This window comes from Macaca nemestrina, chromosome 6, assembly GCF_043159975.1.
Source record: "Macaca nemestrina isolate mMacNem1 chromosome 6, mMacNem.hap1, whole genome shotgun sequence".
NCBI classification, from domain to species: domain Eukaryota; kingdom Metazoa; phylum Chordata; class Mammalia; order Primates; family Cercopithecidae; genus Macaca; species Macaca nemestrina.
In genome coordinates, this window is record NC_092130.1 from 87,832,680 (window position 1) to 87,847,974 (window position 15,295).

At 37.2% G+C, this 15,295-nt stretch overlaps 1 protein-coding gene and 1 pseudogene across 1 annotated transcript in view; one reads left to right on the forward strand and one right to left on the reverse strand.

Annotated features, from left to right (window-relative positions):
- Window positions 1–15,295, forward strand: part of LOC105491959 (serine/arginine repetitive matrix protein 1-like) — a 159,868-nt gene that overhangs the window by 77,604 nt on the left and 66,969 nt on the right. The gene's annotated exons all lie outside the window — the stretch shown is intronic.
- Window positions 8,156–9,171, reverse strand: LOC139363952 (tigger transposable element-derived protein 1-like; annotated as a pseudogene).

Below are 15,295 nucleotides of genomic sequence, written 5' to 3' on the forward strand. Positions count from 1 at the left end.
GCCTTAAGTTTTAAAAATCCACCTGGAGTTTATTTCGCGAGATGGTCTAATTTTTTTTCCATATGTAACTAATTTTCTCAGTATCATTATGAAAATAATTTATCATTTCCTCAATGATTTGTATTGCCAACTTTCTAGTATAGAGTACCAACAATATTCAGTACCAAATTGCCATATATATGTGGTTCTGTTTCTGGGTTCCCTATTCTGTGTGGTTGATTTGTTTATCTCTATGCCAACATTATGCCGTCTAAATTATCATAGCTTTATTATAGGATGATGGCTGTTAGGATAAATCATTCTACATTGTTCATCTTCTTCAAAAGTATCTTATTTTCAGTCTTTTCTTTTACATGTGAATTATAGGGGTCACATTGTCAAGTTCTGTTAACAACCTTCATGGGATTTCTGGTGGAGTTGAATTTATTGAAATAATTTAGTGAGAACAGACATTTTTATGAAACTGAATTTTTTTCATCTACCAACATGGTATATCTTCCCATTCATTTAAGTTTCCATTTATGCCTGATGGTAAAGTTTTAGAATTTCCTCTGTAAAAGTTTTACTCAGATTTTGTTCGATATATTCTAGGTGCATTGTGATTTTGTTTCTATTGGAATGAGATGTTTTATTACATTTATGCTTGGGTATTGCCTCTGTGTAGGAATGCTATTAATTTTTTGTATGTTGATCTTTTCCCAGTAACTTTGTTGAATTGTCTCATTAGTTTTGACAGTTTGTAGATTCTCTTGGATCTTCTGTATAATCATAGTATTTGTAAATAATAATTTTTATTTTTTCAATTCTTAGACTTTTAAAACTGGTTAGGGGCTGGGCATGGTGTTTCATGCCTGTAATCCCAGCACTTTGGAAGGCCAAGGCAGGCGGATTGCCTGAGGTCAGGGGTTTGAGACCAGCCTGGCCAATATGGTAAAACCCCGTGTCTACTAAAAATACAAATTCAGCTGGACATGGTGGCAGGCACCTGTAATCCCAGCTACTTGGGAGGCTGAGGAAGGAGAGTCGCTTGAACCTGGGAGGCAGAGGTTGCAGTGAGCCGAGATCGTACCGTTGCACTCCAGCCTGGGCAACAAGAGCGAGACTTCATCTCAAAAAAAAAAAAAAAACCCAAAAAACTGGTTAGGATTTCCTGTATAGGCCTAACTTGAAGCAGTACTAATAAACATTTTTATCTTGTTTCTAATTTTAAAGAGAATGCTTCAAAATTCTACTATTAAATATCAGGTTAAGAGAATTTTCTTGTATTCTTAGTTAGCTAAAAGTTTCTTAATATAATACATAGATGTTGAATTTTTTTTCCTGTATCTTTTGAAATGATCTTACGGTTTTTCTCCTAAATATGTTAATATGGCAGCTTACATTACTAGATTTAGCAATATCAGTCTATCCTTGAATTCCTGGGATAAATCTTACTTGATTATGACACAGTTAAGTAGATATATGTATATAGACATAGACATTTAGATGATATAGATGGACACACTTTGCTTAACTAAATTGATTAAATTCATTAATTTATGTTGGACATTTTCATCTCTGTTAGTAAATGAGCCTGCCTATAGTCTTTTCTTACCCATTTTTGCCATTTTGGGCATTGAGATTATACTAGTTGATATGGTTTAGCTGTGTCCCCACCCAAATCTCAACATGAATTGTATTTCCCAGAATCCCTGTGTGTTGTGGGTGGGACCCAGGGGGAGCTAATTGAAACATGGGGGTTGGTCCTTCCCATGCTATTATCATGATAGTGACTAAGTCTCATGAAATATGATGGGTTTATCAGGGGTTTCCATTTTTGCTTCTTCCTCATTTTGTCTTGCTACTGACGTGTGAGAAATGCCTTTCACCACCTGCCATGATTCTGAGAACTCCCCAGTCATGTGGAACTGTAAGTCCAATTAAACCTCTTTTTCTTCGCAGTCTCGGGTATGTCTTTATCAGCAGCATGAAAACAGACTAGTACAGTCAATTTGTACCAGTAGAGTGGGGTGTTGCTGAAAAGATACCTGAAAATATGGAAGCAACTTTGGAAATGGGTAACAGGCAGAGATTGGAACAGTTTGGAGGGCTCAGAAGAAGACAGGTTTTTTCTTTTATTTTTATATTTTTTTATTATTATACTTTAAGTTCTAGGGTACATGTGCATAATGTGCAGGTTTGTTACATATGTATACTTGTGCCATGTTGGCGTGCTGCACCCATCAACTCGTCAGCACCCATCAACTCATCATTTACATCAGGTATAACTCCCAATGCAATCCCTGCCCCCTCCCCCCTCCCCATGATAGGCCCCGGTGTGTGATGTTCCCCTTCCCGAGTCCAAGTGATCTCATTGTTCAGTTCCCACCTATGAGTGAGAACATGCGGTGTTTGGTTTTCTGTTCTTGCGATAGTTTGCTGAGAATGATGGTTTCCAGCTGCATCCATGTCCCTAGAAGACAGGTTTAAAATGTGGGGAAGTTTGGAACCTCCTAGAAATTTGCTGAATGGCTTTGACAAAAATGCTGATAGTGATATGAACAATAAGGTCCAGGCTGAGATGATCTCAGATGGAGATGAGGAACTTGTTGGGAACTGGAGCAAAGGTGACTCTTGTTATGTTTTAGCAAAGAGACTGGCAGCATTTCGCCCTTGCCCTAGAGATATGTGGAACTCTGAACTTGAGAGAGATGATTTGTGGTGTCTGAAAGAAGAAATTTATAAGGAGCAAAGCATTTAAAAGGTGACTTGGGTGCTGTTGAAAGGGAAATAGAGCATAAAAGTTCAGAAAATTTGTAGCCTGATGATGCAGTAGAAAAGAAAAACCCATTTTTCTGAGGAGAAATTCAAGCATACATAGCAGAAATATGCATACATAGCAAGGAGCCTAATGTTAATCCCCAAGACTGTGGGGAAAATGTCTCTAGACCATGTCTCCAGGCCATGTCAGAGACCTTCACAGCAGGCCCTCCCATCACAAACCGGGAGGCCTGGAAGAAAAATGTGGTTTTGGGGCCAGGCCCAGGGTCCCTATGCCATGTGCAGCCTAGGGACTTGGTGCCTTGTGTCCCAGCCACTCCAGTCATGGCTGAAAGGGGCTGACGTAAAGCTTGGGTTGTGGCTTCAGAGGATGGAAGCCCCAACCTTGGAAGCTTCCCAGTGGTAATGAGCCCGCAAGGGCACAGAAGAATTGAGATTTGGAAACTTCTGCCTAGATTTCAGAAGATGTATGGAAACGCCAGGATGTACAGACAAAAGTTTGCTGCAGGGGCGGGACCCTCATGGAGAACCTCTGCTAGGGCAGTGCGGAAGGGAAATGTGGGGTTGGAGTCTCCACAGAGAGTTCATACTGGGGCATTTCCTAGTGGAGCTGTGAGAAGAGGGGCACCGTCTTCCAGACCCCAGAATGGTAGACCAGTGACACCTTGCACCATGCGTCTGGAAAAGCTGCGTTAGCCTGTGAAAGCAGCTGGGAGGGAGGCTGTACCCTGCAAAGCCACAGGGGTGGAGCTGCCCAAGACCATGGGAACACATCTCTTGCATCAGCATGACCTGAATGTGAGACCTGGAATCAAAGGAGATCATTTAATTTGACTGCCCTGCTGGATTTCAGACTTGCATGGACCCTGTAACTGCTTTGTTTTGGCCAATTTCTTTCATTTGGAACAGCTGTATTTACCCAATACCTGTACTCCCATTGTATTTAGGAAGTAACTAGATTGCTCTTGATTTTACAGGCTCATAGGCAGAAGGGACTTGCCTTGTCTCAGATGTGACTTTGGACTGTGGACTTTTAGGTTAATGCTGAAATGAGTTAAGACTTTGGGGGACTGTTGGGAAGGCATGATTGGTTTTGAGATATAAGAACATGAGATTTGGAGGAGCCAGGGGCAGAATGATATAGTTTGGCTGTGTCCCTACCAAAATATCAACTTGAATTGTATCTCCCAGAATTCCCATGTGTTGTGGGAGGGACCCAGGGGGAGGTAATTGAATCATGGGGGCTGGTCTTTCCTGTACTATTCTCATGACAGTGACTAAGTTTCACGAGATCTGATGGATTTATCATGGGTTTCCGCTTTTGCTTCTTCCTCATTTTCTCTTGCTGCTGCCATGTAAGAAGTGCCTTTTGCCTCCCACCATGATTCTGAGGCCTCCCCAGCCATTTGGAACTGTAAGTTCAATTAATCCTCTTTTTCTTCTCGGTCTTGAGTATGCCTTTATCAGCAGCATGAAAATGGACTAATACCCTAGTCCTATAAGATAAGCTGGATAGCTTTTCCTATTTTTTATTCTTGGAATATCTTGCTTAAAATAGGGGTTACCTGTTTCTTTAAGATTTGGTGATACTTGTCTATAAACAACTTTTGACTGATATTTTCTTGTGGACATATTTTTGACTGCTGAATTAATTTCTTTGATATCATGAATATGTTCAGGTTTTCTATATTCTTCTTTAGTCAAATTTAGTTTGTTTATACCGAATATTCCAAAAGTCTTAGTACAGTTTTAAGCTTAAATGACTTCAAGAGTATAAATGACATGGACTTACACAAAAAGGATCTGCAATTTAACTTTTTTTGAGTTTTATGGCTTCTGAATAACAAATTTTAATTTTTTGTTCCAATCAGTATTTGCCATATTTAGAGGAACTGAAACAAAAAATTAAAATTAAAAATTTATTATTAAATTTCTTTATAAGATTTTTTCCTCCTTTTTGTCTTGTGTGATTTATTTGTTGAGGAAACCAGCTTATTAGTCTGTAAAGTTTCCCACTGTCTTAGGAATTCCTAGACAACCCCCAGATTCAGTGACTCACTAGGAGGACTCACAGGACTCAGCATATAGTCATACTCATGGCTGTGATTTATTATAGCAAAGGATACAAAGCAATACCAGTAAAGGGAAAAGGTAAATGGAGCAAAGTCTGGAGGAAACCAGCCACAAGCCTTGAAAAGTCCTCTGCTCATGGAGTGACACAGGATGAACCTAATTCCCTCAGGAACAAGTTGTGACAACACATGTGAAATGTCTACCAGGGAAGCTCACTAGAGACTTTGTGCCCAGGGTGTTTATTAGAGGCTGCTTATCTAGGCATTCTCTGCATGGCATATACAAAATTCCAGACTCTCAAAAAGAGAGGAGGTGTTTAACTTAAACCGCATTGTACAAACCGTTTAGGCACAGTGACCTCTCTTAGTAGTTCTGGGACTGGTGGCAACACTTCGAAATCCAAGTTCACAGGGTCAACCTTGCAAACAGTTTGTTCTAAAAAACTTTTCTATTTCAAATTTGGGGTTATAGGAGTTTTACTTAACATTTTTGGTTTTATGTTTGTGTTTTTTTCCCTCTTATGCTAAAAATGTTGGTTCCTAGTATAATAACATTAATGAAATTAATCTCTATTTTAATATCAGTATAACAATACCAATGCTATTGCTAACAATATGGTTACTGGGAAAAAGTTTACAATTTTTTTTACAGTTCTTTTGGTTCTTGCTGTATATCTCACTTAGAATTTATAATCTAATTACTCTGTTTAATGTCACTTGAAATAATTGTTCTTTGTGTTTAAGCTAGCAACTTGATACGTAAGTTAGTTTATTTCGTTTTACTTTCAAATTTTGGGAATAGTTTTTAACATTCTTGATTCAGCTTTGCTTTATAATTATGTTAGAAATTTATATAGTTTCAGAGTCAAAACTAGAAAATAAGATAAATTTGGCGAAGTCTAGTTTCTATCCTTCTCGCTTTGCCCTTTTCTCTGCTTTCCCATAGGTAAACGATGTAATTAGCTTTGATTTATCTTTCTTTTGTGTCTGCTTTTAAAATGGAATTAAATTTATATTGTTTTCCTAGATAAATGCAGGATTACTATTGACACTGTCCAGCTCCTAGTTTTGTTCATTTAATAATATTTCTTAGCAATTACACTATAACATTATATAATATTAATTACTAGCAGCTATTTCTTATCTGGCATGGGATTACCATCATACCGTGGGCCCCAAACCTATCTTAGGTTTTGATTGGTTATAGAAAACTTTTTCCTAACCAGAGCTTTTGGCAGAGAACTGGAAAAAAAAAGAAAACAAAACAAAACAAAAACTGCTCTCCTGGGCTAGTGAGTAAATATTTTGTTTTTGCTTTTGATATCCCTTTTAAATGGAATAAGCCATCTTTTGAATATCTGAGCTTTTTATTCAGGTACCTCAGTTATTTCATTCTAACTTCACTACTTAGATGGGCCCCAAACCACATATCCTGTCCTGATAGATGGACCTTAAAACCTTAGCTACTGACCCCTAGGTTCAATTTCTACTTTATATGTTCTTAAGTTGTTATACTGTCTGCATATACTCTTGTAACTTTGGCTTTGGGTTACCTCTTTGTTTTTGAACTCTGAGTATTTCTAAGCTATATACCTTTTTTGGGGTTTATATGTTTTCTAGCATTTCTATGTGTTTGGAGAAAGATCAGTTCACTGTCATATTGCAAGTAGATCAAATGTATTCACAGGTATACCTCAGAGATATTGCAAGTTCAGCTCCAGACCACTGTAATATTAAATAAAGTGAATATTGTAATAAAGTGAGTCTCACACATTTTTTGGTTTCCCAGTGCATATAAAAGTTTTGTTTACACTGTACTGCAGCCTATTTATATATGTGCAGCAGAATAACATGTCTAAAAAAAGCAGTGTACATACTTTAATTTAAAAATACATTATTCCTAAAAAATGCTAACGATCATCTGAGCCTTCAGTGAGTTGTAGTCTTTTTGCTGGTAGAGGGTCTTGCCTCAATGTTGATGGCTGCTGACTGATCAAAGTTGTGGTTGCTGAAGGTTGGGGTTGCTGTGGCAATTTTAAAAAAATAAGACAACAATGAAGTTTACCCCATTGACTGACTCTCTCTTTCAAGAAAAATTTCTCTGTAGCATATGACGCTGTTTGAGAGCATTTTACCCACAAGAGAACTTCTTTCAAAATTGGAGTCAGTTCTCCCAAACCTTGCTGCTGCTTTATCAACTAAGTTTATGAAATATTTCAAATCCGTGGTTGCTCACAACAATGATGCAATGTATATATAATAGCATCTTCACCAGAAGTAGATTCTATTTCAGAAAACCACTTTTGGCAGGGTGTGGTGGCTCATGCCTGTAATCTCAGCACTTTGGGAGGCAGAGTTAGGTGGATCACTTGAGGTCGGGAGTTTGAGACCAGCCTGGACAACATGGTGAAACCCAGTCTCTACTAAAAATGTAAAAATTAGCTGGTCGTGGTGGTGGACACCTGTAATCCCAGCTACTCAGGAGGCTGAAGCAGGAGAATCACTTGAACCCAGGACGCGGAGGTTGCAGTGAGCCCAGAATGCGCCACTGCATTCCAGCCTGGGTGACAGAGCAGGACCCTGTCTAAAAAAACCAAAAAACAGAAACCAAACAACAACAAAAAACCTTATTTAAAAAAACTCACTTTCTTTGCTCATTCATGAGAAGCAACTCCTCATTTTTTAAAGTTTTATCATAAGATTGCAGCAATTCAGTCACATCTTTTAGACTCTACTTCTAATTATAATTCTTTTGCTATTTCTGTCATACATGCAGTTATTTCTTCCACTGACGTCTTGAACCCCTCAAAGTCATGCATGAGGCTTGGAATCAACTTCTTCCAAGCTCCTGCTCATGTTGATATTTTGATCTCCTTTTATGAAACATGGATGTTCTTAATAGCATCTAGAATGGGAAATCCTTTCCAGAAGGCTTTCAATTGACTTTGCCCAGATCTATCAGAGGAATTGCTATCTACGACAGGTATGGCTTTACAAAATGTATTTTTTAATTAATAAGACTTGAGGTAGGGTGTGGGTGGCTCACACGTGTAATCCTAGCACTTTAGGAGGCCGAGGCAGGCAGATTGCCTGAGCTCAGGAGTTCAGGACCAGCCTGACCAACATGGTGAAACCCTGTCTCTACAAACAATACAAAAATTTGCTGGGCATGGTGGCACACACCTGGAGTCCCAGCTACTCAGGAGGCTTTGAGGTACTCTAATCTCTTGAACCTGGGAGGCAGAGGTTGCAGTGAGCCAAGATTGTGCCAGTGTACTCCAGCCTGGGCAAGAGAGCAAGACTCTGTTTACAGAAAAAAAAAATTAATAAGACTTGAAAGTCAAAATTGCTCCTTGATCTATGGGCTGCAGAATGGATGTTGTATTAGCAGTCAAGAAAACAATGTGAATCTTTTTGTCATCTCCATCAGAGCTCTTGGATGATCAGGTGCATTGTTAATGAGCAGTACTATTTTGAGAGGAATCTTTTTTTTTTTTTTTCCTGAGCAATAGGTCTAATTGAAAGGCTTAAAATATTCAGTAAAACATGCAGTAAACAGATGTACTGTCATCTAAGTGTTGTTGTTCCATTTATAGAGCACAGGCACAAAAGATTTAGCATAATTCTTAAGGGCCCTAGGGTTTTGGAATAGCAAATGAGCATTGGCTCCAACATAAAGTCACCAGCTGCATTAGCCCCTAACAAGAGTCAGTCTGTCCTTTGAAGCTTTAAAGTCAGACATTGATGTCTCTTCTCTAGCTGTGAAAGACCTAGGTGTCATCTTCTTCCAATAGAAGACTGTTTCATCTACACTGAAAATATGTTGTTTGGTGTAGCCATCTTTGTCAGTGATCTTAGCTAGATCTTCTGGATAACTTGCTGCAGCTTCTACATCAGCACTTGCTGCTTCACCTTGTGCTTTCCTTAAACCTCGTGAACCAACCTCTGCTAGCTTCCGATCTTTCTTTCACAGCTTCCTCACCTCTCTTAACCTTCATAGAATTGAAGAAAATTGGGTTCTTGCTGTGGATTAGATTTTGGCTTAAGGGAATGCTGTAACTGGTTTGGTCTTCTATCCAGGCCTCTAAAGCTTTCTCTGAATCAGCAATAAGGCTGTTTTGCTTTCTTATCATTCATGCGTTCACAGAAGTAGCACTTTTAATTTCCTTCAAAAACTTTTACTTTACATTCGTAACTTGGCTGTTTGGCACAAGAGGCCTAGCTTTTGGCCTGTCTTAGCTTTCGATGTATTTTCCTCACTAAGCTTAATGATTTCTTGCTTTTGATTGAAAGTGAGAGATGTGAGACTCTTCCTTTCATTGCAATATTTAGAGGCCATTGTAGGGTTATTCATTGGCCCAATTTCAATATGTTGTGTCTGGGAATAGGGAGGCCCAAGGAGAGAAACAGAGGAACTGCTGGTTGGTGGAGCAGTCAGAATGTGTACATTTATTAAGTTTGCCTATGGGCATGGTTCGTGATGCCTCAAAACAATGACAATAGTAACACCATAGATCACTGATCACAGATCACCATACCAGATACAATAATAATGAAAAAGTTGGAAATATTGTGAGAATTACCAAATTGTGACCCAGAGACACAAAGTGAGCACATGCTGTTGGAAAAATGGAGCTGATAGACTTGTTCGATGCAGGGTTGCCACAAATCTTCAGTTTGTAAAAGCGATATCTATGAAGCTCAGTAAAGTGAAGCACAGTAAAATGAGATATGCCTGCACTTCTATCACCCATGTGTCATCCGTTTTCTGTAATTGATTGGCTGAAGGAACACACACACATTCACATATTTGAAACAATTTTAAAGGATGTATCTTATAATTAAAATTATGACATTTCTTAACAAATCTTTTCCCTTTCTTTCACTTGAAAAGATTACTGATTTTCTGTAATAGTTATTTTAAGGTATACTTCAGCATGTTCTCATCCTTTTTTCCTCCTTTCCGCCTTGCTTTTCCTTTTTATTTTTTCTCTAAATCAAAGAAAAATTTACGTAGAGGAACCTAGGTCAACTGATCTTAGTGCTTCTTTCATAAGGGTAATACATATAATCACAAGGCTTTTAGACAACATTATAGTGAATATAAATTCTTTTTAATAAAATAGAAGAAATTACCAAGTACAATTTATGGGTGCTGGTGCAGATTCATGGGTCAGGGTAGTTTTTCAGCCTATGAAGAGCCTTTTCCCAATTACATTTATTCCTATTTGATTTTATGTGTTTCTTTTACTTGTGCTCTCTTCTAACTTGTCTCTTCCCTGTTGCTTTCCTTTATGCGCCTCCTCTATTTGCAGTGGAGATGTTTCATTGAAACTGCATCTAGTATTGGGATGCCATAGAGGAACCTTTGTATTTTATAAATTTCAACTAGATTTTTTTTCTTTGTGCTCTTCTGCGAGTTTGAATATAGAAGCAATATTGATATGAAGTAAATAGCTTGGAAGTGTATAAGTCATAGTTTAATCTTCAGATCTCTTGAAGAGATCTGTAGTTTTCAGAGAAATTCTTTTTGAGGAGGACACATTTACTTGCAACTTTGCACCAGAATTAAGAATTTTGTAAAAGTGTGAGAAAAATTGGCCACTTTTAAGTTTCCTTAGGTAAAACTGATAGTAATTTTATTCCTATTTGTTTTTGCTAGCTTTATCATATAAGATGTTTTAGCTGGAGGAAAAAACAAGGCAAGAAAGACTATTAAATCTTTCTTTAGACTAAGTGGTTACAAGGAAAGTTAATTTTCAGAATCTCTCAAAATATATTATTGTTATTATTATCTTTTGGTCATAAGAGTTATTCTGTTTTAAAATTTATTTATTTATTATTTCTTGTTTTTCCTTTCTTTTTATTTTATTTTTTATTATACTTTAAGTTCTAGGGTACATGTACACAACGTGCAGGTTTGTTACATATGTATACATGTGCCATGTTGGTGTGCTGCACTCGTTAACTCATCATTTACATTAGGTATATCTCCTAATGCTATCCCTCCCCCCTCCCCACACCCCACAACAGGTCCCAGTGTGTGATGTTCCCTACCCTACGTCCAAGTGTTCTCATTGTTCAGTTCCCACCTATGAGTGAGAACATGTGGTGTTTGGTTTTCTGTCCTTGCAGTAGTTTGCTTGGAATGATGGTTTCTAGCTTCATCCATGTCCCTACAAAGGACATGAACTCATCCTTTTTTATGGCTGCATAGTATTCCATGGTGTGTATGTGCCACATTTTCTTAATCCAGTCTGTCATTGATGGACATTTGGGTTGGTTCCAAGTCTTTGCTATTGTGAATATTGCCGCAGTAAACATATTTGCGCATGTGTCTTTATAGCAGCATGATTTATAATCCTTTGGGTATATACCCAGTAATGGGATGACTGGGTCAAATGGTATTTCTAGTTCTAGATCCTTGAGGAGTCGCCACACTGTCTTCCACAATGGTTGAACTAGTTTGCACCCCCACCAGCAGTGTGGAACTTATGAGACTTATTCTGTTTTAAAATTAATTAATTAATTGATTAATTTATTATTTCTTTTGTAGGGACTGAGTCTCACTGTGTTGCCCAGGCTGGTCTCAAATTCCTGGCTTCAAGTAATCCTCTGTCCTTGGCCTCTTAAAGTGCTGGGATTACAGGCATGAGTCATTGTGCCTGGCCATAAGACTTATTCTCTAAGAAACTTTGAGGCATAATACTTCTTCACTTATTTTATAAAAGAGCCTGGAGAAAACCCAGTGCCAAAATGGTATATGTGCTATTTAAAGGTGTGCATTGATAGGCAAACTTGAAAATGAGATGTTTTATAATTGACCTTCGATTCAGATGATGAGTTCATGCAGTTCTAGGCATTTATGGACATGTTTAATGAAAACATGAGGAATACATGAAAGCTCGTGAGAATCTCAACTTTGACTTCTCCTGATATTTCAGACTATGGCATTTGCCATCATTTTTCTTCATACCTTTATTATGTCATCTGTGTCAAAGTTACATCAACCTGGATTTATGCATATTTATTACATTAAGTATACTTTGAGTATAGTATATAAACTTAAACATGAATTTATAGGTAGCAACAATAAAATATACATCAACTAATAAGAAAAAACAGGATTCAATAAGATAATTCCAGGTCCTGTAGTTGTCACTGTTCCATGATGAGTTGAAATTAAGAGAGAAAGCTCAATTTTCCATCTAACTGAATTTACCAAAGCAGGACCTTTCATCCACATGTTGAAAACAGGAGCATGTCTTTTCTCACAACCTGTAAACCAGCTAATGGAAAGATTGACAGCTGGGTGAAGAGAACACAACCTTATATTTGGTTTCAGCCAGCCAGAGTTCTAATCACAGCTGTGGTGATGAGGGGAGTGGGAAGATTTGCCTTTCACACAGCAACTTAAACAAACACAGCATAATATCTCCATTGCTCTCCAAGTCATTTCCTGCTTCCGCATTCTTCATGCACGTCCTTCACGTTGCATTTATGGAAACTCAATCAGAAAGCTAGCTTTTGGGTTATTTTGTTTCTATCATAGTCTATGGGAATGACAAGATAAAGTTACTACTAATCACTGAAGCATGTGGGGAATTAACCGAAAAAAAAGGCCTCGACTGAATATATTACAAAAATTTGAGAAAGGGTTATATTTTAGAAGTCCACTCATTTGGACAGTATTTGAGTCTTTGGGTATCTTCTCATTCAGCTTTCTCTGTATGCACGCTGCCTTATTGCAAATCGGAACCATGGAATGCAGATGTTTTCTGTATTCACAGTAAAAAGGAGGCTAAAGCAAATACTTAGAAAGTGACCTGTGTAGCTGCATGTATTCTTTCTTTTGCTGGCAAAGATGTGACTGTCTCTTTATTATACATTCAAGAATGCTGAATCTTATAAAATGATTAGATTCAGGAGAAAAGTTGTTAGGCTTTGAGATACCAAATATGAATATCAATTAACAAGAGCAACAAGAGAAAAAAAATCACAAAAATCGTGGTATGTAAATTAAGAATGGCTGGGAGCAATTACTTTATATGGCAAAGCCAGGAAGACATTAGAAACACCTATATTTCTTCGTTTTCAACTCATGAACAAATGTAGAAAACATGATATAATGCATAAATTAAAAAGGATACCTATTTCATAATATCCAAGGTAAGGAGACATGGTAGAGGGAGAAGGAAATGACAACAGAAGTCCTTGAATAAAAGCAATTCTGACAAAAAGAGGGTGTGTCCTTCTACAAGGGCCAAGCTATGCCATGTCTCACATCCTGATTTTTTGAGTAGACTTCTTGCCAATATATATTTCCCCTGGACTCTAGAGTTTATAGGATGTGGTTCGCTAACATTAACAACACAGCAGTTTCTTTCCCTCACAGAGAAGCCTGCTTAAGCAAAGCAAGACATAAGCAGCTAGAATACTTTGCTAATTATTTACATACAGACAAAGATAGATGAAATGTGGGTTTTGTGTTTATTTTATATTACTGTCTGATCTATGAATGAATAAAGGAATAGAAAGTTTCTTACACATTTCACTTTGATTTTATTTACTTGTAGGACATCTAACAATGATATCTGAAAAACAGACACTAAGTCTTAGGTAATTCATTTTTTCCTTCTAATATTACATCATAGTGGTATTGAGTTTTCTCTTTATGTTCAAATCATAGGTATGTATGATAATAATATCATCTATCTTCTATAACAGTTTTGAGAATATGCATTCTACTTAGTTTGTAGTATCCACAAAACATTTTTTTTCCTGCTTTTAAAGTTATAGTATAAATTCAGAACATTCGTTTGAGGAGAGCATTTCTAAAATAAGCCATAACTAGTGATGTTAGTTAATGGACATCTAATTTTAAGAGGAAATGAAATAATTTCCTCTTCATCATGTTTGTATATATGATATACAAATCATCATATTTGTATATATAAGCAGTACCTTATTAAAATTGTATAAAGTACATGTATTTATGTTAAATATTCAAAACTTTGAAATCAAAAAATATTTTTCCAAATAGAGTAAAACAGTAGGTATTGTCTTCGGATTCTTATCTCCATTACCCGGTCAAGGCTAAAACCTGGTTGTTTGTCTTTTGATGAAAAATCTGTAAACATTTAAGTTTCATTATGGAAACTGCACACTTTTATGGCTTGCAGCTTAATTAGAATTTTGGAGAGGTTCTCTCTCTATTTGCATTTTCTCCATGCGCTTGGTCTTATTTTCTCAGTAAAAGAATTGTAATTTAATGCTAGATTTGGACATATAATTCTACTTTCTTTTTCTTAATGAGAAAAGACAAAAATCAAGCATCAGACAAGAGACTAAAATATAACAGAATAAAGTACTGAAAAGAACAGCCACATGTATGTAAACCCTATGGAGATTTTAGCTTAAATCCATGTAAGTATAATGAGTATAATGTCATTATTTGCAAAATGCATGATGTTTGAAAGAATCAAAACCACACCAAATTGTTTAAGTAGTTATTTATATAATAAATGCTGATTCTATCTTGGATTTTTTGCCATGTACAAGGAATTTTTCTTGTTTGTTATCTACTAATCTGCTGTCTATTGCTATGGATTTGCTTATTCTGGATATATCACATAAATGGAACCATACAATATGTGACCTTTGTGTCTACCTTCTTTCACTGAGCATATTTTTGACACACACACACACACACATACACACACCCACACACCCACCCCATTACCACAATTTGTTTATCTGATTATCCACTGATGGGCATTTGAGCTGTTTTCACTTTTTTTTTTGCTGTTATCAATAATATTGCTGTAAACATTCATGTGCAAGTTTTTGTGTGGACATCTTTTCATTTCTGTTAGTCAGATGGTAATTCTGTGTTTAACTTTTTGAGGAACAGCCCAACTGTTTTCCACAGCAGCTGCAACATTTTATGTGCCTACCAGGAAGGTACCAGGGTTCTTATTTCTATACATCCTTGCCAACTTTTTCTTTTTTTGAGATGGAGTCTCGCTCTGGTGCCCAGGCTGAAGTGCAGTGGCACAATCTTGGCTCACTGCAACCTTCACCTCCTGGGTTCAAGTGATTCTTGGGCCTCACATTACAGGCACACACCACCATTCCTGTCTAATTTTTGTATTTTTAGTAGATACAGTTTCCCATGCTGACCAGGCTGGTGGTCTTGAACTCCTGGGCTCAAGCGATCATCCACCTTGCGCTCCCAAAGTGCTCGGATTATAGGTGTGAGCCACTATGCTTGGCTCTTGCCAACATTTTTAATTTGTTTGATTAAAGGTATCCTAATGGGTGTGAAATTGCATTTCCTTAATGACCAGTGATGTTGAACGTCTTTTCATGTGCTTACTGGAGATCTGTGTATCTCTTTTGGAGAAATGCTTATTTAGCTCCTTTGCCCATTTAAAAATTTGAATTGCTTATCTATTTGTTGT